This window comes from Coffea arabica, chromosome 4e, assembly GCF_036785885.1.
Source record: "Coffea arabica cultivar ET-39 chromosome 4e, Coffea Arabica ET-39 HiFi, whole genome shotgun sequence".
Taxonomy (NCBI): domain Eukaryota; kingdom Viridiplantae; phylum Streptophyta; class Magnoliopsida; order Gentianales; family Rubiaceae; genus Coffea; species Coffea arabica.
In genome coordinates this window covers 31,293,248-31,317,441 of record NC_092317.1, presented here as the reverse complement: position 1 = coordinate 31,317,441, position 24,194 = coordinate 31,293,248, and the positions used below count along the sequence as shown (strand labels likewise).

Here is a 24,194-nt window from a genome sequence, read left to right as displayed (position 1 = left end):
CTATTTGTTTGACTAAAATTCATGAAAATATATTTATATGGTCATTCATTCCAAATGTACGTTAGTGATTTTAAATGATTTATGAGTTGTACTCATAGTAAAGTTACCAGCAAAAGTACTATTTCTACATGTTTTTCAAAGTAGCACTTGCGTACTGGTTTATAAATACTTGATTTTCCCTTTTGAAACCTCATTGAGTTTTAGCTCACCCCCAAAAACATTTTAGTTCTATGCAGGGTTCGAGAAGGATAGTTACTCAAGCACAAGGATTTGGAGTACCGTGGATTATCCTTTATCTGGGTTGTGATTGATTTTCTTTGTGGAATGTAATGGTTATTTTGAAAGACTTGTGAACTTTATGGTATGATGTACTTGTGGTTGAAGTGAATGTAAATCTCATGATATCTTGGGGATTATACTTTTGTAAGAATGATTTGAATTGCAAACATAACGATTGTACTTAAGTTATTATTATGAAAATTTAGATGAAGTATTGGACTTGTACTTGTGACGCCCCCACTTCTCCCAAGGGCGTACCCAAGGGTATCGGCGGGGCGCTTGCCTAACTCTCGCCAGGACTCAGGTCCCTTCATACCTAAACTAACGAGCAATTAATGGCTAAATGAGGCAAATTAAATAAAATTCGTTTCCTTCAATATATTCAACTTACAACACAAGAATCCGACATATACATTCAGATTTCCAAAATACAAGTCCATAACCAGCACTTAAATTTCATTTCCAAAGTTCTAAAATATCAAAAACAAGCCGATCTATTCAAAACATCTCCGATCCAGATTCCTGTTAAGGAAAACAACTAATGGGGTGAGCAATCGCTCAGTGAGGCCAGGAAAAAAAATACATATATATAACATGCGCACGTAGTTCAAGTAACATGATCAAGTGATCAAAAGTAATTGTCATGTAGTTTTCAAGTATCGGCAAGTACTCATAAACACAAACAATTCAAGGATACTGGAGCCCTCCGGAGCTCATTTCCAGATTATTTGCCATAGTCCCGATCTCACGAACCAGGGGTTGACACTCCGTCAACCGAATAAATATCCAATCTATAGATCTCCACTTACTTCTCTCCATCCATCATTTCACCCTCTCGGATCCATAACCAACAGGCATGTAAAGGCGATACTATACAAGTATGCCAAGCAAGATCTCAAAAGATCAAGTTTCAGGTCCCAAGGTTTACCAAGTTTTCCCGACCAAGACCTCACGATTGGCTGCGAGATTACGAGGTTTAACCATTGGGTTTGGGCGTCCCCACAGGTCAGGTTTTCAAAAACAAATCAAGTTTTAGTCGATGAGATTTTCTCTGCATTCGACTTCGGGTCATGTACATGTAAAATCTAGTAATTTCATGTAATTCATGTCGCAAGTCATGTATTGATCCAAGTAAAGGAGATGAAGTGCGGTAAAGTACACACTTCCCTCAACAAGTATAGTTCATGTAACAACAAGTTCAAGTAGAGTTCATGTAGGCAACAAATCTCAAGTGAAGTGCAAGTAAACATGCACTTGACACTCACCAAGTATCAAAAGTCAAAGATTGAGAAATTAGCTCTAAGACGCTTCGTCGGGAGTTCCCTCGAAGTCCTCTTGAGATCCTGAAAGTATGCAATAATGCATTGTATCTCAAATTCCAGGCCATACAGTATTCGTGTAAAGAAAAGAAACAGTCAATTTTGACTCCAAAATTCCAGTTTCCAAAATATTTCAGTTCATAAGGAATCGACTTTCAAATGAGGTCTCAAGTGATAGTTGAACTCAAGTTCACCATGAAAATAGGTTTGAAATGCTCTAAGAGTTGTAAAAATGTAACCTAGGCCCTTAAAAGAACATTTAGGTCCAAATTGGAAATTTTCACTTTTCGAGTCATTCTTGAAAAAATCAGTCCGAAAGTTCGGAAAGTCTAAAAATGGAAAAATTTACACCGTCAGAAACTTCATTCGAAGCATAACAACTTTGTAGAAGGTCACTTTCCAAGAATCAAATCAGAAACAAGTCAATTTCTCCAAGAAAGTTTACTATTCATTGAAGATAGGTCAAAACAGTCCAAATTTTTCCAATATCTTTGGAATTTTTGCCAAAATCATAGAATCAAAACCTGTCTTTGAAATTTGATATGCAGGTAAAGCTCCAATCCAGGTTTCAAATAAAAAAAGCGGAACTTGATTCCGATGTTCCTAGCTCAAGAAATAAAAAGTTGAAGTTCACTAAAATTCCTGGACTGTTGGCCTTTCCAGAAATTTTCCAGATTTAATGCACTTCGCTAATTTGGCCGTATCTCACTCGATTCTCAGTGAAATTGAAAATGGTTGGTGGTGTTAGAAACTAGGTTCACAAGGATATATTTATGTAGAACAAATGATTTCCAAAATCCAGACATAAGCGGTTCAAAATCAAGCAACAAAATGGATTTTCTAAACAGTCTCGGATGAACAGTAATAAACAGGCAGCCAACTTTCAAAACTCGCCACGAATCGCTCGGGACGAACTAGAAAATGAGCTTGGTACCATTTTAAAGCTCTAAGAGTCTAATTTCAAATGCCACAAACGGCACTCAATTTTGATCATCGAGAAAAATGTTATGATCTCCACAAAATCACTGGTCAGAAAATTTCTAGACCTAGTCCAGTTTTGCCTCTTTGCTCATAACTCAAAATTTATCCAACCAAATTGGCTAATTTTAATTTTTTTTTAGACAACCACCACACACATAACACAACATATATCACTCACATTTGTAGCCAAATTATGCACAAAAATATCAAAGCAAAACAGGGCAGCAAGTCCTTGAAATTTCGGACAGCACCTTCTCCAAATTTCTAACTTTCTTCCAACTTCATTCCATCAATCATTCTATATACATGTAACATAGCACAATATCAGCAACCACAACATGTTAATTCATCAAATTAGCCACCACTAAGCATCCTCAAGCCGTCCAGCATGTCATGAAATTGCAATAAAATAATTACTCAACCAATCAACCAAACTTCTGCCATAGGTTGCAAACCCATGCTACCTTTGCTCCATTTGAGCTATAATTTTGCAAGATTGAAGTGTGGGTGAGTGAGTTACCTCAAGAACTTAGTGGGACAGCTTTAGGGCAGAAATTTTGACCGAAATTCCTCCAAAAAAATCGATGAACAGCCCCCTCTTCCAAGCTAGGATCAAAGCCCTCTAATGGATGATGAAATTTGGAAGTGGATTGAAGTAATTTTGTAAGGATTTTGGCTAGATTTTTCTTCCCTTTTTTCTTCCTATTTTCGGCCAAACAGAGATTACGAAGAGAGGAGAGAGAGTACAATCAGATTTTGTAATGAAAGTGGAGAGAATTGGTGACTTAATAGTTAAGCCTAAGTGTCAACTCATGCTAGGTCCATTTAGGGTCTTCGCGTGTCCAATTTTAGCGCTTGTTTGCAACTTTTGTGCACTAAACCTTTGAGGTAATTTCCCTAGTACATCAATAGTACATTACTAGTAGTCTAAAATTTGGGCATTAAAATAATATGCACTTAAAGAACCAATCGGTAAAATTTATTTTCGAAAAATTCATGTACTTTAGTAATTTTTTGGGTAACTCGAGTACGAAATATTTTTAAAATGACCAATTTAATAATATTTTGAAATAATAAAATTATGGGTCCTCACAGTACTTTGGTATGTTGGACTGGTGGATATAACATACTCCGTTTGAGCTTTTAAGAACCATCGATTATATTCATGCTTGAGTTTTGTAGTGAGTCCCGGCGAGAGTTGGGCAGGCGGCTTGCCGAACCCTTTGGTTCGCCTTAGGGGGAGGTGAGGCTGTCACATAAACAAGGACATTAATCATGTAATAACAAGTAATCCAGAAAATATTTACAATATAAAGTAATGATAATACATTCATTAAAAGGATACATGCTCACATGGAGCCCTGCGTTCATTCATTCCACCAACCATTTCCTAATTCCTCCAGCATTAAAAATAATTTCATTTGTAAGTGAAAACCCCTCAATTGTTCTTGCCATTCATTCATTCATTTAATTTTCCCCCTACTGGACACTGGCCAGTCTCCACCAGACTTCGTGGTCATACTCGAGTATACCAAACATTAATCTAGGGTCACCAATCACCCGACCGAGTCCGCTTCTGACTCAAGTTGACCGGCAACGAAGGGCAAGGGGCCAGTTCAGCCAAAAGGCTTACATTCATGTACAAGTAGTATGTAAACATTTAATCATTTAATCATTGAAAATTTCACATTCATTTAGGTCGAGTGCGATAAAGTACACACTCGCCTAACAAAATTCATTTTTAGAAATCATTGAAAACATTTAACATTTAATCGAACATTCACAAATAGTCACATAGTCACAACAATCCACATAGTCATTGGAAACATAACGTACAAAGAACACTCACCTATTTAAGCAAAATAACGTCCAAAGTTTCCTTCCGGATAATACCCTCAATCATCAAGGAACCCTTACTCAAGTCGCGAATACATCTACCTAGCCCTCGAGTGCAAATTTGGGCAGCATGCCCTTTGTATTTACCTATTTTCCAGCCATTTGTGGCTTCATTATTTTCCTCAATCAGCCCCCAAAATCACACACAAATAATCTCGTTACAATAGCCGTTCAATAGGCTAAAAGTCATTCCATTACAAAACCAAGCTAGAAAAGTGACAGGAAATAAGGTTTAAGGTAAAGAACAAAATGACAGGTTTGACGTCTCTTAGCGTATCGGTCACAACCGAAGCTACGATTATAGGATTGGGGTACAATTTATACCGTTTCAAAGCTAAGACAAAGGGCTACAACTTTCATGAAGACAACTCAGCCCGATTCTGTGAGACCCCAAAATTTTACTTTTCTTTATAACCCTTATGTGAACTCACTTACCTTTGATTCTTGGTTGCTCTAATGGTTGAATTTGAGCCAAGAGAGTGAATTTTGTTAAGAAAAGTTTCATATTCTCGAATTGTTAGAAAATCTAAAAGTTTTCGCAGGAGGCTCTGCGCAGCTTTGGGAAATTGGCTATAACTTCGTATGGGAAGGTCGGAATTGAGTTCCGTTTGTTGCGTTTGAAACTAGACTCATAGGGGCTTCTTACGGTGGAAAATTCAGAGTTTAATTCAATCTCTGTAAATTCCAGAAAATTGGCAAATTTGACTAAAAATTGTGCCCTGCACAAGTAAACATAGGAATGTTGTAGTAGCTTATGGCTCAATTTAGACCAACTTATGAACTAAATCTCTTTGAGGTGTCTTCTAAAGATTCTTAGTATTTGAAGTCTAGTTTTTAACAAACCAAGTTATATAAAATTTTGATATTAACTCAAGTTATGATTTTTCTAAAGGAAGGGCATAAGTTAGGGTTTTTGTGCATACTAAGGTTTTGGTGTATGTTTTTGTGTGCATTTTGGTAGTGTGATTGTAAGGACTTGTAAATTCCCTCATATTTTCTTAAAAATTTGCTTTTATTTGGAATCTATTATTTTAAAATAGCTTTACTACTCATTCACTTCCTCAATAGTTACAATTAATCATAGAACCAAGGGTTTTCCCTTTACTTTCATCGTTAAGGTAAACCAGGATTTTTACGTCTTTTGATAGTGTGATTAATTGGTGAGGTATGTGTACTAAATTTGGTAGATAAGAAGAAGTATTAAGTAAGAGAAAGTGTGTGATTAGAAGTGCTACTAATAAGTTAGTGAATCATAAGTTAAAACACAAGTACAAGAGAGTTAAGGAAAATAGACTTGAACCGACGTGCGCCGTTTATTACCGGTGGAGTACCGCACTTGACCAATACTTTCTTACCATAATCTCCTTGTTTTATTTTATTTTTCCTTTCCCTAATTTTATCTTAAGATGGCCGAAATTTTTGACCAAAAATAAGAGGAAAAACAAAATATCCAAGGCCTTGACTAAGACCTTTGACCAAAGACCATTCTAGTCTTTTGTAAACTCTCCTTAAGGGCTATTCATTTTCTTCCTCCCTTGGCCGAACTAGAGAGAGAGCAAAGAGAGGAGAAACTTCACATTTCATCTTGGGTTTTGATTGATTTGGAGAGAAATCAACAAGAACCATAAATCTAAACCAATTAAACTTGCAACAAGGTGACAAGGAAGCTTTGGGTGGAGTAATTTTGCTTGGGCAGCCTTGATGTTGTGTATTTCCTTGAGGCTTGAAGGTATTAAGCTAAGAAACTCTTCTTCTCTCTCTTATCTTGCATTTTATTGGATAGATGACTTGAATCTTAGAAGTTTTATGGATGATAACCTAGATTGGTGAAGATTGATGGAATTTCAGCCTAGGGTTTCATTTTCCTGCTTTAATGTTTAAATTCCAGCCTTGATATGCATTTTCCAGCCATGAGATGAACTTGATAGTTTTGATATGAAATGGTTTAACTTTGATGTGACCTTTTAAACTTTGGTATATGGTTTTCCAGCTTTGGTTGAATTTCCAGCTTTAGTTATAAAATTCCAGCTTTAGTAGTGAAATTTCCAGCTTTGATGATGAACTGCCCTGCTTCTGACCAGCTTCATTCGTCCATGTTAGAAGCCGAATTAGGCTTAGGTCAAAACATGAAAGTTGTAAGAAATGGTGTTATATAGGTGTCTGTAAAATTTCAACTCAATCGGAGTACTGTAACATGTGAAATAACTGGAATACCCCTGACTGTCAAAAGTCTCATTTCATGGACAGTTTTGAAATTTCACAACTTTGGCCTCATTTTTCACCTTGATCCGTATCAAATCAGCCTTTGGCCAAAACACAAAACTTTTAACCCTATGTTTCCGTTTTCCAATACATCTGAAATCGCCTCAATCGGAATTGTGTAGCCTGAGTTATTGCCATTTGAATTCAGTGCTGACAACCAGACTGACAATGAACTTCTGGTTCAGTAATCTCCAAATTCCATATAGATCAACTATTAACTGGGTTGAGTTGTCTTCATGAAGTTGTAACGCTTTGTCTTAGCTTTCAAATGGTATAAATTGTGCCTCAATTCGATAAACGTAGTTCCATTTGTGACCAAAATACTATAAGATGTCAAAACTGCTGGTTAACCTTTTGTCTTCAAAACTGATTTCTGGTTGTATTATTAGACTTGTGATGTAATTGGATGATTTTGGAGCCTAATTGAAGGGCTAGGGTGGTGCCATTTCTTGTGTGTGATTTTGGGGCTGACTTGAGAAAAATAATGAAACCATAAATGGCTAGAAATAGGTAAACACAACGGGCGTGCCGCCCAAATTCTCACTCGAGGGTTAGACGTATGTATTCGCAACTTGAGCAGAAATTTGAGAACGAATTGAATTCGCTTTGTCTAGGGTATCCAAGCCTTCGTTCATAGAGGTATATAAGTTAGCGATGTCGGCCAAAACTTGTACCCTTGGAAAATGAAAGTAACAACTAATAGAAATACATTTTCTCGTTATTTCGACTCAAACGGAGATTTCAAAGGTTAATCACTTTAAAGTTTCACTGTTTTAAGAACGAGCATGATTTTTTCAAAAATTGATAAGTATCTTGAATACTACTTAAACGAGTTGCATTTACTTGATTTTCTTGAAGCGAAACTCCTATGTTTCGAACTCTATAGAGTTTTACATTCGTAAATGATATTTTATCGCAGATTTGGACTCCAACCAAGGAGTTGGACCTGAACGTGACTTTTGAGAGGCACTAGACCTTCGGTGAGTGCTTCCAAATACCTGATTGAACTAGACACTTATTTTCAATACTTGACCAATGTGATTTAATGATATATAATTTGTTTGATCGGGCAAGAGTGTACTTTATCGCACTTGCCCTAATATGATATATACTTGTTTATTGTTGCAATTGACTTGATATACTTGTACTTGACTTGTAAGTGCTGAGCGGCAGCATGTACCACACTCAATGTGAGTGGGAGATGCCTCTCATTCCCGTCTCCGTACTTTTATCTTGATTCAGTCGATTGGAGATGTTATCTCATCGAATTCTTGGGGATCCAAATCCCACTGGCTAGTTAATCGAGTCGAGCCAGCAAGGGCTTGGTCGATTAGATAACGAACCATGGGTATCTAGTATTGTCGAGTAGAGTGTTATCTCCTCGACTAATCGGTATACTCGAGTATTACCACCAGTGTTGATTGAGGATTTTGGGCCCAGTAGGGGGTTTGGATAGTGGACGGAGAGTAGTTTAAGTGGTGCTCTACTGGATTGGTTACTTACTTGAAAGTTGAGGGAGTGTCAACTAATACTTGATCAAGCTCTGGTGATGCAATGGGAATTTGGCTCCTAAGAACCAGCCGTATCCTTATACTTTGGAATGATTAGTACTTATCGTGTTATTGTTTCGTTTTAAAAGAAAAACTTTAAACTCGCTCACTTTGAGATTTGCTACTTGAAGTGTTATTGCTCATTTTTATGAACTTTTCATGCTCATTACTTTGCTACGTGATACTTGCACTTTTAAATAATGGTCAACTTGCTATTTGGAACCTTATTGGGCTTTTAGGTCATTCCACGCCATTTGTTTCCCTTACAGGGGGTACGAGCGAGGCGTGAGACTGGGGTACAGAGTAGTCTAGTTTTGAAGTTTTGAAATGGTACTCACGCTAGCACTCGACTAGGGTTGATTGTACTCGAATTGTAAACACTTTGAAGTATTTTGGTGTGTGGAAGCTTTGTATATGGATTTGAGCATCTATGTATATATTAAGTTGAAGTGGATGTATTATTTATTTTCTATGGATGTACGTTATTTTTCTTGAGTTATGAGTGAGTGAGTCCTAGCGAGAGTTGGGCAGGCGACCCGCCGAACCCTGGGGTACGCCCTTGGGGGAGGTGGGGCCGTCACAGGTTCACAGTTTATCCAGGTGGAATTTACAGATTACAGAACCAGAATTTCACTATCAGGCTGGATAATAGCATTGGGTTCAAATGACAATAACTCAGGCTACACAAGTCCGATTGAGTCGTTTTAAGATGCGTTGAAAAGCTAAAACATAAGAATACAACTTTTGTGTTTTGGCCAACTACTGATTTAATACGGATCAAGGTGAAAAACGAAGGCAGAATGATAAAATGTCAAAACTATCCACAGAACTCTACCTATGGCAGTCAAGGGTATTTTCATCATTTCACATGATACAGTGCTCCGATTGAGTTGATATTTTACATCCAACTATAAAACATCATTGCCTACAACTTTCATGTTTTAAGCTAAGCCCAATTCGGCCTCCATCATGGCTGAATGGAACTAGTCAGAACAGGGCAGTGTAAGAACTCAAATCTGGAATTTAATGAATTTAAGGTGCAAACTTCACATTTCTAGCTTGAACCACTACTTCAACCTCCTATACAAGATTATAGACACCATATGTCATCTAAACAACAAGATATATAATTGAGTAATTCAAAACCCTAACTCACAAATCCACCCCCACAATTATCAAAACTATTAGAATAGCTATCATTAATCAAGATTCTAAGTTGCTACACAACTTAAGCAAGATTAAGGGAAAGAAATAGGATGAGCAGCCATACTACCTCACTAAGATGCTTGCAAGAGATATCCTTCACCTTTCCTTCCCAAACTTTAGCACCCCAAGCTTCCTAAGCTCCCAATTTAGAAGTTAGTCGGTTTAGATTTCTTGATTCTTCACTCAAATGAGCTAAACTCAAGATGAAAATGGAATTTTCTTCCTCTTGTTTTCTCCCTCAATGTCACGGCTGGAATGGCAGAAATAAGGAGCAATTGAAGTGATTTTTGGTGATAAATATGAAAGAAATTGGTTGGTCAACAACCTTGGGATGGCCGCCACTTGTCACCATGAGATTAACTTTCAAAATTTTTTCTTTTCCTTGGTTTTTCTAGTCAATATTTTCGGCCAACAAGAGCTGATTAAGGGGCTGATATTTTGCACTAATATCAATGATATTTTATGATAAGAAAGTGGTGGTCAAGTGGTGTGTTCAATCGGTAGCGAACGATACCCGTCGGTTCAAGCCGATTTTCCTTAAATCACATATACTAGGGTTTTAATTTATAATTCACTAACTTATTATTATCACTTCTAATCACACACTTAACATCATCTAAAACTCACTTTTAATCATTAAATTTGATACACACTCCGTACCGAATAATCACACTACGAAAAGGCGTAAAAATCTTAGTTTACCCTAACGATGAATGAAAAGGGAAAACTCTTAATTCTATTCTTTATTCCAACCCTTGGGGATGTAAATGAGTAGTATAGCTATTATAAGATAATGGATTTCAAATAAAAGGGAATTTTAAGAAAAATATGATGGATTTTACAATTCCATAGATTAAAATTAGGGTTTCGACTAAAATATGAGAGATTTAAGAAAACCTGTTAGTCACAAGTAAAACTAGGGTTTTGAGTGCAAGTAGGGTTTCTAATATTTAAAACAAAATAATGTCTTAAAACAAAAAATAAAATATAGAAACCGTAATATCCTAAAAGTTGGGGTATCACAGATCTTCTAGACCCAGGGTATTGGGTGTTTGGTTGGATTTGTAATACTAAGATATTTGTCTAGGTTTGTGGTTTTCATGGAAGACTTCTTGTATGTTTTTTCGGGTTTCTCCCTGATATTTGTCAAAAAATTATTTTAAATTGGTTGTGATTTGCAACCAGATATAAGTTTTTAATTGTCGATCTCGAATTCAGGAGGTTTGTTTTCTAGTTTCTTTTGAATGAGGGTTGATTGCTCGATCCAAGCAATTCTAGTTTGAAGGTCATCTACTTGTTTGAAGGATTTGAGAAGGCTAGAATTTGTTATGTAAAAAGAAAGTCATAAAGAATTAATACTTTATGGGACATTTCCTTTTTTAAAAAATTTAATTTATATTAAATATATAACCTACCGGTTTCTTTTTTGTAAGAATATTACTGTAACACTTTTTGAATTTTACTTACAAACATTGATGTATTGATCATAAATTAAATGTTTGACAGTAAAATACCCATAAAGAACTGGTGTTTTGAATAGATAATTTCTATTTCCTCATAAACTACACTCATTAAAGTTTATTAATTGTTAATTGATTTGTAGTACTTTGTTATTCCTTTACTAATACTACTTAGCAGTAGCACAAGGGGCAAATCTAGCACAAATTTCTCTTTTCACTTCCTAAAAGAATATTTTAATCGCCTGGACTGGATATACAAAGAATCAGTAAGTTCAAGGGAGGTCAGTGCTATTTCTCAAACTACAGGGGAGGTGAGTGCAAGTGGGAAGGTTTCTGTAATTTTCCCAAGAAACAAAGAAATCTATTGTGAGTACTTTCTTTAGATTACGTACTTATGCTTGCAATTCCTTTTCCTGTTGGTATTACCAGCTCATTTTTTATTTTTGTTTTATAGTCAAACTACCACTATCTCTCCGTGATCCAATTACTAGCTCATTGTGAGTGACTTCAAAGATTTGTTGAAACATGAAAATTTACACTTACATTTAGTTTCCTCTCTATATTTAAATACTTTTACAAATTAGTTTTACTCTTATAAAAAAAATAATACTTGAAACTATCTTAACAAGTGCCAAACACCAAAACATATATGTACTATTTCAAAAGTAAGTTTTTTATGCACTGTTAGTGTACAATTTTTTTACACTAATTGATTTAAATCATGCCACATAATATGAATTCAAATTTAAAATTCAAATCATGCACATATAACATATATCCATAACTGCTAGTGTAAAAAAAAAAAATCACTACACTTTTAGTGTATACAAAATTAATCCTCACTTTAATTGGTCGATTTCCTTTTCTTGGCCCTTCTTTTTTTTTGTCCTTTTTGTTTTTTATCAAACTCGTTCATCTCAGTCAATTAATGTTAGGTGTTTAAACTCGATTCTATTTTATTGTATTTTCACCTCTAATATATTTGCATTTTTTTATTGATACGGTCTTCGATCAACACGTTTCGAGACATGTAGCACGTTTGCCAAGGATCTAGCGAGGTTGTCCAACGCTTGGATTGCAAAACCTATAATCAACACGGACGACACGAATTCGTAAAAGGCGGTAGAACGACGACTCCAATGGAAGGTGAATACTCCAGTGGATATGTCGGTAGATCAATCAAGGACAAGACACGAGATTGCTCAACACCCTTGCCAAGAGCAAGTAAAGGCTCGAAATTCTCACAAGGAAGAAAGTCAAAAATCTAAGCAAATTTTATTCATAAAACGTCTACCTGAAAACCTTACAAAGCAAGCCTTTTATAGGCTAAGGGTTGCTAAAAACCTAAGGGAAACAGGAAAGGGAAATTCGGCCATCTTGGGGTCAAGATGGGCCGGTCCATGCTTTACTAAGACAAACTAATCCAACTCTAATAAACACTAAGGCTTACGGCCCTATTCGTCCAACTCACTTGGAGGTCCACTTGTCTCTTCATGGGCTTGGATCAAGGTGTAGATAATTTGATTGTCTCCTTCTAAGCCTTCAATATCTCTATGGACTCCATGTTGGTTTTGGACAATTCGCACAAGGCCTTGGAGGGATTCTTTGAAGAGCTTGGCTCGTGCACGTGTGACTGGGCCCAATAGAACTCGGAGTTGGTCATTGCGTGGGCTGAGATCCGTGCACACATCAGTCCCCTCCTCTTGAGAAGAATTTGCCCTCAAATCTGGATCCTCCTCGTCAAGAAATGGGCTCAAATCTGCGACATTGAAGGTCGCGCTAACAGTGTACTCCCCAGGTAGCTCCAGTTTGTATGCATTGTCATTGACTCGTTGGAGCACTCGAAAGGGTCCATCTCCTCTTGGGAATAACTTATTTTGACGCTGCTTGGGGAATCTCTTTTTCTTCAAGTGTAGCCAAACCCAATCTCCAGGCTCAAAAATCATCTTACGACGGTGCTTGTTGGCTTGCTGGATGTATTGCTGAGTACGCCTCTCAATGTTTGCCCTAACGACTTCATGTAACCTGCGCACAAAATCATCTTTCTTTTTTCCATCTAATCTTGTGTGCTCAGAGGAAGGTAAGGGTACCAAATCCAGGGGGGTCAGGGGGTTAAAGCCATAAACAACCTCAAAAGGTGAGTAGTGTGTTGCACTATGAGCAGTTCGAATGTAGGCAAATTCAACATGAGGCAAACACTCTTCCCAAGATTTAAGATTCTTTTTAATTAAAGCCCGAAGTAGAGTACCAAGTGTGCGATTGACAACTTCCATTTGTCCATCGCTTTGTGGATGACTGGTGGTGGAGAATAATAATCTAGTGCCAAGTTTCGACCACAAAGTCTTCCAAAAGTAACTCATAAACTTTACATCTCTATCACTAACAATGGTCTTAGGCATACCATGCAGACGGACAATTTCTTTGAAGAACAAATTAGCAATATGAGATGCATCATCAGTTTTGTGACAGGGGATAAAATGAGCCATCTTAGAGAATCTATCAACCACTACAAAGATGGAGTCATTACCCCTTGGTGACCTAGGTAGTCTCAAGACAAAGTCCATAGACAAGTCTACCTAAGGATAGTGAGGGATAGGCAATGGGATATACAAGCCGTATGGATTTGTTTTAGATTTCGCCTTATGACACATGACACATCTATCAACCATGCGTTCAACATCTCGATGCATATGAGGCCAGTAAAAATGCTCTTGTAATATGGCTAGAGTCAATCCCAAAATGTCCCATGAGACCACCACTATGTGCCTCTCGAATCAAAAGATCACGAATGGAAGAGTTAGGGACACACAACTTATCCACATAAAACAAAAATCTATTGTGCAAGAAATACTTTCCATGTGGATTCTTTATACAAGATGCATAGACTTCCCCAAAGTCATGGTCATGGGTGTACAGTTCCTTAAGCATTTCGAACCCTAGCAACTTACCATCAAGAACAGCAAGCAAAGAATGTCTACGAGATAAAGCATCAGCTACCACATTCGTTTTGCCAGTTTTGTACCTAATGACATACGAGAAGGTATCGATGAAACTTACCCATTTGGCATGTCTCTTACTCAACTTTGGTTGCCCCTTGAGAAACTTCAATGACTCGTGATCAGTGTGTATCACGAACTCCCTAGGGCGGAGGTAGTGTTGCCAGGTCTCCAAGTCCCTCACCAGTGCGTATAATTCCTTGTCATATGTAAGGTAGTTTAAGGCAGCTCCTCCCAGTTTCTCGCTAAAGAAGGCACAAGGCCTTTTGTCTTGCACGAGGACAGCGCCAATACCTACACCAGAAGCATCACATTCGATTTCAAAAGTCTTGTTAAAGTTTGGTAATGTTAAAACAGGTGCATGTGGGAGTTTGTCTTTGAGGGTAAGAAATGCTTGTTCTTGGGCTTCTCCCCAATGAAATTTGTCATTCTTCTTGGTCACGGCGATCAAAGGGGCGGCAATGGTGCTGAAGTCTTTGACAAATCGCCGGTAGAAGCCTGCCAATCCATGGAAGCTGCACACCTCATGGACGGATATTGGAGTTGGCCATTGCTTGATGGCCTCAATCTTGGACTCGTTTACTTTGATGCCCTGTGAACTCGCAACATAGCCTAAAAACACAAGCTCATTAGTGCAAAAGGTGCACTTCTTAAGATTGGCGTATAGACGCCCCTCTCGAAGTGCATTAAGAACTAATCTCAAATGCTCCATGTGCTCATGTTCACTGTGACTATATATTAGAATATCATCAAAGTAAACAATGACAAATTTCCCAATGAAATGCCTCAAAACATGGTTCATCAATCGCATGAATGTACTCGGGGCGTTAGTCAACCCAAAAGGCATGACTAGCCACTCATAGAGACCATGTTTGGTTTTGAAAGCCGTTTTCCATTCATCACCTTCTTTCATCCTAATTTGATGATAGCCACTCCTTAAATCAATCTTAGTGAATATAATAGCACCATCGAGTTCATCAAGCATATCATCTAGTCTAGAAATGGGATGATGATATTTTACAGTAATAGCATTAACGGCCCTACAGTCAGTGCACATGCGCCAAGTACCATCATTTTTTGGGGACAAGTACCATAGGCACAGCACAAGGATTTAGACTCTCTTTTACCCAACCCTTACCTAATAGGCCATCAACTTGCCGTTGAAGCTCGTTTGTCTCCTCAGGACCCATGCGGTAAGCCGATTTGTTGGGTAGTGGTGCTCCAGGAATCAGGTCTATTTGGTGCTCAATCCCTCGAATGGGTGGTAAACCATCTGGGATCTCATCAGGGAACACATCATCGAATTCCTGCAAAAGAGCAACTATACTCGAAGGCAATGCCTTATCGAGCTCAGCAACATCTAAAAGCACATGTTTGCAAATCATGAGGAGTACAGGCTGATCAGAATTCACAACTTTCCTAACATCCTTAGCCTTAATGATCATGTTTTGCTTCCTAGTGGGTGGTTTAATGGGTGAATGGTCATGCGTAACACTAGGTGTGCTCACTTGACCCTTGGTCGTTTGCGCACTTGTAGAAGTGGAGCTTTTGCCAGGGTCGACCATCTTTTGCTTTCGCTTTTGACGGTCTAAGTCACACTCCCTTTGCAATTTTAATTGGTTCTCATAAACTTGTGCAGGTGTGAGTGGTGTGAGGACCTTACGTTTGCCATCGTGCAAAAGTGTGTACTTATTTGCCCTTCCATCGAATGTGACGTGTTTGTCAAATTGCCAAGGTCTCCCCAAGATGACATGTGCAGCATGCATAGGCATTACATCGCACACAACTTCATCCATGTAAGTACCAATTGAAAAAGGGACGCGTACCTGTTTGAAGACACGTACCTCTCCATCCTCACTTAGCCATTAGAAGCAGTAGGGATGTGGATGTCTAGTAGTTGGGAGACCCAAGTTCTCAACCATTAGCAAACTTGCCATATTGGTGCAACTTCCCCCATCAATGATGAGACTACACACCTTATCACCTATTTTACAGCGAGTGTAAAATAAGTTCTCTCGTTGCAACTGTTCATCCTCCTTGACTTGGGCGGTTAGCACTCGTCATGCCACCAAGCAACCTACTTCGCCTTGTGTAGGAGAGCAATCTTCCTCAGCCGAGTCATCCTCCAGGCAGTCACCTTTGATCAATCCAGGCACCTCCTCACAATCGTCATCATCGGATACTATCTCGCCCATTGTGAGTAATTAGCATGACCCGTTGGTTTGGACATTGAGATTGGATATGTCCAAACCCTTGGCACTTGAAGTACTTAATGTCCCTACTCCTAGTCTTAGGAGTCTCAAGTGGTGCCTTAGAAGCAGACCTAGATACATCAACAGCTTTGTTAGGGGTAAAATTGGTATTGCGGCCAGAGGCATTACCTTGAATTCGGCTAGAAGGAGCTGGTGTAGCCGAATTTCCAGCTTCGTGGGTTGCTCGCCGTGGTAGGTTTCCCTTCCAGGAAGGCGAGTTGGAAGTTTGGAAGGTACGGGTCCCACGCCTCAATTTCTTTCCCCTCTCGGCCTTGATGGCAAGTTTAAGGTCTTGTATGTCCAAATAATGTTGGAGCTCCAAGGCTTCTTGAAGGTCAGGATTGAGACCTCTAAGAAACCTGGCCATGTCGCTTCACTGTCTTCTTGAATGTTCGCCCTCATCATGGCCATCTCGATCTCTTTGTAGAGTCCTCCACACTCATGTTGCCTTGAGTGAGGGTTTGAAGTTTAGAGTGGAGATTGCGATTGTAGTAGCTTGGAACAAATCTCTTGCACATCAATGCCTTGAGTTTTTGCCAAGTTCGGACTCGTGGTTCTCCCATTCTCCTTCTATGGGTCCTCACTTGGTCATACCAAACTAGGGCGTAGTCGGTGAACTCAACGATGACAACTTTAACCTTTTGTTCCTCACTATAGTCATAACAGTCGAAGACCATCTCGATACGGCCTTCCCATTCCAAGTAAGCTTCAGGGTCGCTTTTGCCTTTGAACGCGGGAACTTGAATTTTAAGTCCCTTGAGTTCGTTCTTAGACGTGTCCCTTCTTGGCTTCTAGGGTCGTTCCTCATCCTCACTAGCAGAGAAGTCCTCGCTATTTGCCTCTTTGGTGCCATGGTTACTTCGGTTGTGAGACCTTGAACGAGAGCCTCGTGTGAGACTCTTGGATAGCTCATCAAACCGAGTATGCAACTCCTCCATTTGTTGCTCACTAACTCACCTGAGCTTGTTCTTCATGGTGGTGAACATCAAGGAATAGTCTGTGGTTGGTTGTTGTGGCTCCATGTCCCTCTTTATGCCCTGCAAAAGGTTAGTAACAAGAAAAATAATGCAAGTATATCCTCACTTCACTCCCTTAGTGTATCACTCTCTCTCGTGTTTTATCACTCAAAACACTCTTTAAAGATCTTACCCAATACCTTTACCTGTTGGTTTAGGTAGGTGAGAAATGCCGCTCAAGTCCAATAATCGTCACCAACCGTTTTCACTAGAGTAATCAAGTAGGCAAGACACAAATGGTAGCAGGGAATGAAGTAGAAAGGGCAAATTTGTAAAAGATAGGGTGGCGGACAGCAAGGGAAAAAGCGCCAATGTGAACACAAAGAGAAAGAAACCCTAACTTCCTAAAAGGTAGGAGTAGGTTCCCTAAATGTAAGAGAGAAAGTAGGGGAGTGTTTCTAAAATAAAGGGGTTAATATAGGAAAGTGTCCAAGTGAAAACAAAGAGTTATCCAAGTGTTGTACTTAGTTTCCTAAAACGATTTGGAAACAAGTTAGTGTTGGAACTTCTTTAGAAAACCTTTCTTGTACAACTCTTTAGAAACTTCCAAATTCCTCTCCTAGTAGACTTGCAAATCAGATTCGGTCTCCACCTCTTCCAACTGAAAATTTCCAAGTTTTCTCCTTCCAAAACACTTCACCAATGTCGGTTAGGATTCTACAAAGTCCCCCAAGGCAGCCGACACCCTCTCACACCAACACAATTCAGATTCGACTCCCTCCTCCCTTGCGCAACACACAACAGCTTCGGCCTTTGGTTTGAGTCAATGGCGTCTCAAGGAGACGTGAGCAACCTCACTAAAGCTTCCTCCCAACGGGCTGCTCAAGAATCGCCCAAGAAATTTACTCCCACACCACGGAAGCCCTTCACCACCGCAAGAGAGTATAGGAAGTTGTTTATTCGAAGGGAGATTCAAGTCTTCAAGAAACAAGGTGGTCAAGAACTTCAAGAACCTCGAAGGGTGGTACAAGTGATCAAGGCTCAAAGTGATCAAGAATTGCAAGAAGAGGTAGGCCAAAACTTTTGAGTTTCTTTCCTTTTTGTTTGAATTTTTTGTTTGGGGTACAAGCACGATGTAAGAGACTGATTTGGCAATAAATTTCAACTCCCTCGCTTGGTTTTGTTTATTTCTTTTTTTTTCCCTCTTGTCACCCGATGGCTTTCTTTCTTTTCTTTTCGTTTCTGTTTTTTTTTTTACTTAAAGAACAACACAAATACTCGGCTGAAGTAGTAAAATTCCAGAAATAAGGTCAGCCCCTCAACTCGCAATAACGCACAACCCAAATCCCTCGAGAACTAGCAAGATACTTTCAAGAATTTCAAGAACTTCTAGGTAGTAACCAAGACTTCAAGAAACCCTAAAATCTTGTAGGTTCTCTTCAAGATTTCACAACACCAACAAGTTTTAACCCAAAAATCAGATTAGAAAATTAAGAAAACAACTTGGATGACTGATGAATCGATTTGGATAGATTTGGAAAACAAAACCCTTGCCGTCAAAGCAAAACCCAAGCCGCCAAGGAAAACCTAGCCGTCGCCTACTTGCTTTCTTGTTGCTTCGGCTTGGACTATCGACTTGGACAGATTTTGGACAAGGTACTGAGTAATTACTACGGACAGATTTGATGACAACAGACGACACAACACCAACGACACTTGCGGACAGATTTTGGGCAAACAAAGGCGCAACAATATCCGCGGCTGATTTGCCTCTTTTTTTTTGATGAATGCAGACACAAACGGACAGATTGGTCACGACTCACAACCAGAACAAACGATACAAAGGGCGGACAGATTTGAGCCAACGACGCACACAACAAGGAATAATAAGTGCGGACAGATTTCAACGATTAAAGCAAACGATAACAACTTACGGTCAGAATTTTTTTTATGAACAACGGAGAGACTCTAACCGAACAGAAATTTAACGACACAAGAGCAAAAGTGCAGACAGAAATTCTCTTTTTTTTTTTTTAAAACACAACAGCGGAAACAAGGAATTCTAGATGACAAATAACGACAAAAATAACGGATATAACGGAAGATACCTTCACCTAAGCTCCGAAGCCAACTGATACGGTCCTCGATCAACACGTTTCGAGACACGTAGCACGTTTGCCAAGGATCTAGCGAGGTTGTCCAACGCTTGGATTGCGGAAGCTAGAACCAACACGGACGACACGAATTGGTAAAAGGCGGTAGAACGACGACTCCAATGGAAGGTGAATACTCTAGTGGATAGGTCGGTAGAACAATCAAGGACAAGACACGAGATTGCTCAACACCCTTGCCAAGAGCAAGTAAAGGCTCGAAATTCTCACAAGGAAGAAAGTCGAAAATCTAAGCAAATTTTATTCATAAAACGTCTACCTGAAAACCTTACAAAGCAAGCCTTTTTATAGGCTAAGGGTTGCTAAAAACCTAAGGGAAACAGGAAAGGGAAATTCGGCCATCTTGGGGTCAAGATGGGCCGGTCCATGCTTTACTAAGACAAACTAATCCAACTCTAATAAACACTAAGGCTTACGGCCCTATTCGTCCAACTCACTTGGAGGTCCACTTGTCTCTTCATGGGCTTGGATCAAGGTGTAGATAACTTGATTGTCTCCTTCTAAGCCTTCAATATCTCTATGGACTCCATGTTGGTCTTGGACAATTCGCACAAGGCCTTGGAGGGATTCTTTGAAGAGCTTGGCTCGTGCACGTGTGACTGGGCCCAATGGAACTCGGACTGGGTCATTGCGTGGCCTGAGATCTGTGCACACATCATTTATCACTCTTGTTGTATAAACAAATTGCTTTTAATAATTCTTCTTACTTGAGGTTTTATGCGGAAGTAAGATTATTATTAGATTTATGGCGGATGAAAGAATGCAAAAAGGCTAACATTTGAGTCTTCTTAATTTTAGATTTTTGCCTTTTTTGTGCGGAAGAAGTTGGAAAGGAAAATGAAGTATGGACAGTTTGGGGGGTCATTTGATTATCTTAGAGCGTGATAGAAAGAGAGGGGGTGTGGATAGGAAGGAAGGGAAGGGGAGGGAACGGAAGGGAATAGGAGGAAAAGTAGCAATAAACAGAGAGAATAAGATAGAAGAAAAAGAAAAAAGGGAAATAACTTAGAAAAATTAACAATAAAGTTTTATGTCTCCAAGAAATCCTAGTTAAGGAATACATTAAACCGGAAGTAAAGTGGGAGGTAAAGTACAAGCCTCCAAAAAGTTCAAAGTGATGTAGGCCCTATTTAATAATTCAATACAGCACTTAAATTTAATGGATTTAGAGTTTAACATATTCAATTGCGTTTGATAATAATAATAAAAAAAAGAACATCTGAATTAATTAAGTGATACTAAATTTTCCCAACAAAACTTGGTCTGAAAAATTAGTGACAAACTATTCATTTATCACTTAATACGATATACACTCAAATGTATCAAATGTAGTACTTAACAATTCAATAACTTAATGGATTCAAATTTAAGATTTTAGATTTCAAATTTTAGTTTTCAAACTCTAGTTTTATTAAACAAACATTTAGTGCAGCTTATACGTAGAGGTGAAAATATAAGGGAAATTTGTCAAATTGGTCCCTAACATTTATCAAAAACACTTTTTCAGTCTCTAACATATAAAATCAGCCAAAATTATCCCTCACACTTAAATTGTGATCCAATTTAGTCCTAATGCTCGTTTTTGCTCATTTCTCCGACTAAAAATAGCACGCATCTCTTACGTGATTATATTTTTAGGGGTAAAACCGGAAAACACATTTCATTACCGGTTGAAAGTAAAAGGATAGGGGACCACTTGACTTTGTCAGTAGGCAAAGCATCTCCAGCTGCAACACCACCTTCCCGGACACCCACCACCTCCTCCTCCTCCTCCTCCTTGACTAATTGTTGTTGTTGTTGTTGTTCCAGTTCAGCAGCAGCGGAAAACGGAGAAGGAAGAGGAGGAGCAGCAACAGCAACAGCCTGTGATTCTGTTAACCTGGCTAGTACGACAAAAGACATCCCTCCAAGGACATTGTTTAAGCACCTCAAAACGACAACGAAGCTTTTGAAGAGAAAAGAGGGAAGGCCCTTGGCAAGCAGAAACTCGATGCCGTTGAGGACTTGGTATCTGAAGTTGCTGCTGACACCCATGTGGACGGCCCAGGTGAAAGCGTTCAAAGGCGTCGGAGGAGGCTTGTTGGGGGTCTGGAAATTGGGATCCATCTTCTTCCTCATCTTGATCAGGGCATTGGAGATGGCAGTTCCCACGAGTTCGGCAGCGAAGCCCGTAGCTGCAAAGAGGGTACCTTTGTACACAAAAGTCCCCATCCAACTGAAATACGCCGTAAGCCCCCGGCTTGAACATGTGGCTGGGAAGACAGGCGGCGAAGATGGAGGGGAGGCGGCCAGAAGAAGAAGCGTCCCCAGCCCCCGCGGTGCGTGCCAGGAGATACATAAGCAGGAAATTGAGAATGGAGCCGACGACGAGGGTGGAGAAAACGAAATCCAGTTCATTAAGGCCGAAATTAGGATGAGATGCCATGTCCCCAAGCACGCAGGCCGTCACACTCTACAGCTTTGTCTTCGTCATCATCATCACTAACATTTCCAAGTTATGATTGTTAATTAAGGGATGCAATTTAGGGTTTCTTGAAACTGTAATTTGAGGGGGAAAGGTGAAAAGGGAGTGGTGGTCCCCTATCCTTTTACTTTCAATTTTGAAAATGTGTTTTCAAGTTTTGCCCTAAAAATATGATCACATGGGAGAGGCGTGCTATTTTTAGTCGGAGAAATTAGCAAAAACGAGCATTAGGACCAAATTGGATCACAATTTAAATGTGAGGGATAATTTTGGCTGATTTTATATGTTAGGGACTAAAAAAGTGTTTTTGATAAATATTAGGGACCAATTTGGCAAATTTCCCAAAATATAATACATAGGGATCTAAAAATCCAAATTTATTAGATGAATGTGAATGATAAGAATCGGGGAGAGTTACAAGTTTTAACAAATTTTTCTAATGCAATAATGTTGGAAGTAGTTCTAAGTACAAATTTTTAAAAAATTAAATTAAATTGAGAAAAAAATCTAAATATCAATTTAATATATTGACTTTGTTATTGTAAATAGTGTTTGATAAATCATCGCAATTGATAGCCGGTTCACATCCATTACTTTTGAGATCCAAAATGCTTTCATCTTGATATGATGTACCTTGCGGTTCTTTGTGTAATTGCACACCTTTTACCTCGTTCAGTTTTTGTTTTGTCTTGTTTTCGGTTTTCTTGATTGATGATGTCAAAGTTGCATGTTAGCAAGGAAAAGAGTTGAATTGGATGCTACGAGGAGAAAAAGGGTAAGTCAAAATTTCGAATATGAAACCATCCATTAATACTAAAAAAAAGTTGTATGTTAGTAATTTTAAGAGTAAATCCTATACACATGGACAATATATACAATACCACTATTGAATGTATGACAAATATATAACACTTGAATTTCAAATTCAAATTTTACATAGTTGTTATTCATTTAAATCTAGTAGTATATACCATCAGTGTACAGAAGATTGATTCGAATTTTAATCTACTTTCCTTACAATTAATCTTTCATTTTAATCTACTTCACTTACGACTAAAATTAGAATTAATCTTATATACACCGATGGTGTGTGTGGATGTACACACACATATCAAATACAACATATCAACTAGTCCTTCTTTCATTGTTACCACATACTTCCTCAATATTTCTAGTCCCTCTTTCATTGTTACCAAAATAATTTGCACAGAACACCATATGGTTTCTGTTATTCTCCCCCTACTTTTGTTAATCATTTTGCTAATAGACGATTTCCAAGAAATTTAGTAGTGAAAGTTTATTTTTATTTAAAAAAACTTGCACAAAATACATGTATTGTAGTTTACAATTTTCTAATTTGTTAAATCTTGTACTATACTTTAGTGATTTGCTCATAGTAAAAACCATATATTACATGAATAAGTGATCGATTACAAAATATTGCCATTTGTATAAATCAATTACCTAGTATAGTCAATATGGCTCATCAACATGCAGAAACTAGAGCCGAACCTAGAATTAATCCCTAAATTCTTGCCTAACTTGTATGCACTATTAATTGCGTTGTTTAATGAACTTCAATTTAAATGGATGTTAGTTTCATTTTTCTCCAAGGATTCCTTTATCTAACTAAATTAATGAGCTTTTTCAAGTATTTCAAACCATAAAACTAATTCAATTGATTCAAAAAATTACTCGAAACTGTCACGCACCTTTCTTATGCAGTGAATTTCTCATATAAATCTGTGTACGGTACACTATACATATATATATATATTCATGTCACATTATTCAAATATATCAACTCAGAATAGCATAACATTTCTACACAATCTCTTTTTTTTTTTTTGTAATCTACATCTTTCAATTAAAAATGATTTCTTTCATTTTTCATGTTGACAAGCACCCATTTTTTTGAAATATGTTGATGGGCACTTTTCTGTACATTTGATTTATATATCTAACTTATCATTTAAATAGATATACTCACAGTAATTGCGTCTTTATATTTATACATTTTTTAATTTAATTTTTCTCTACCAAATCTCTTTTGTAATCTACATATTTCAATTAAAGAAAGATTTCTTTAATTTTTATGTTGACGAGCACCTTTCATTTTTGAAACATGTTGACGGGCACTTATCTATACATTTGATTTATATTTAACTCACCATTTAAATAGTTATACTCACAATCATTGCCTCTTTAGATTTATACATTTTTCAATTTCATTCATTAAAAAAAAACTAAAATATGAAACTCCTTTTAGCTTGATGAGTTGCACCAAAACTCTCTAATTCTTTTTTTTTTTTTGGGTTAATTCTGCGCTTTATTTGAACATTGTTTTATATTTGCCCTTTAGTTTGAATTTTAATTCCTATATGCTTTATTGGCATTATTCA

The 24,194-nt window shown here is 38.1% G+C and overlaps 1 pseudogene; it reads right to left on the bottom strand.

The window, feature by feature from the left end:
- Nucleotides 1-1,578: 1,578 nt before the first annotated feature.
- LOC113740920 (protein RETICULATA-RELATED 3, chloroplastic-like) lies at nt 1,579-22,979 on the bottom strand (annotated as a pseudogene).
- Between the last annotated feature and the right edge of the window lie 1,215 nt (nt 22,980-24,194).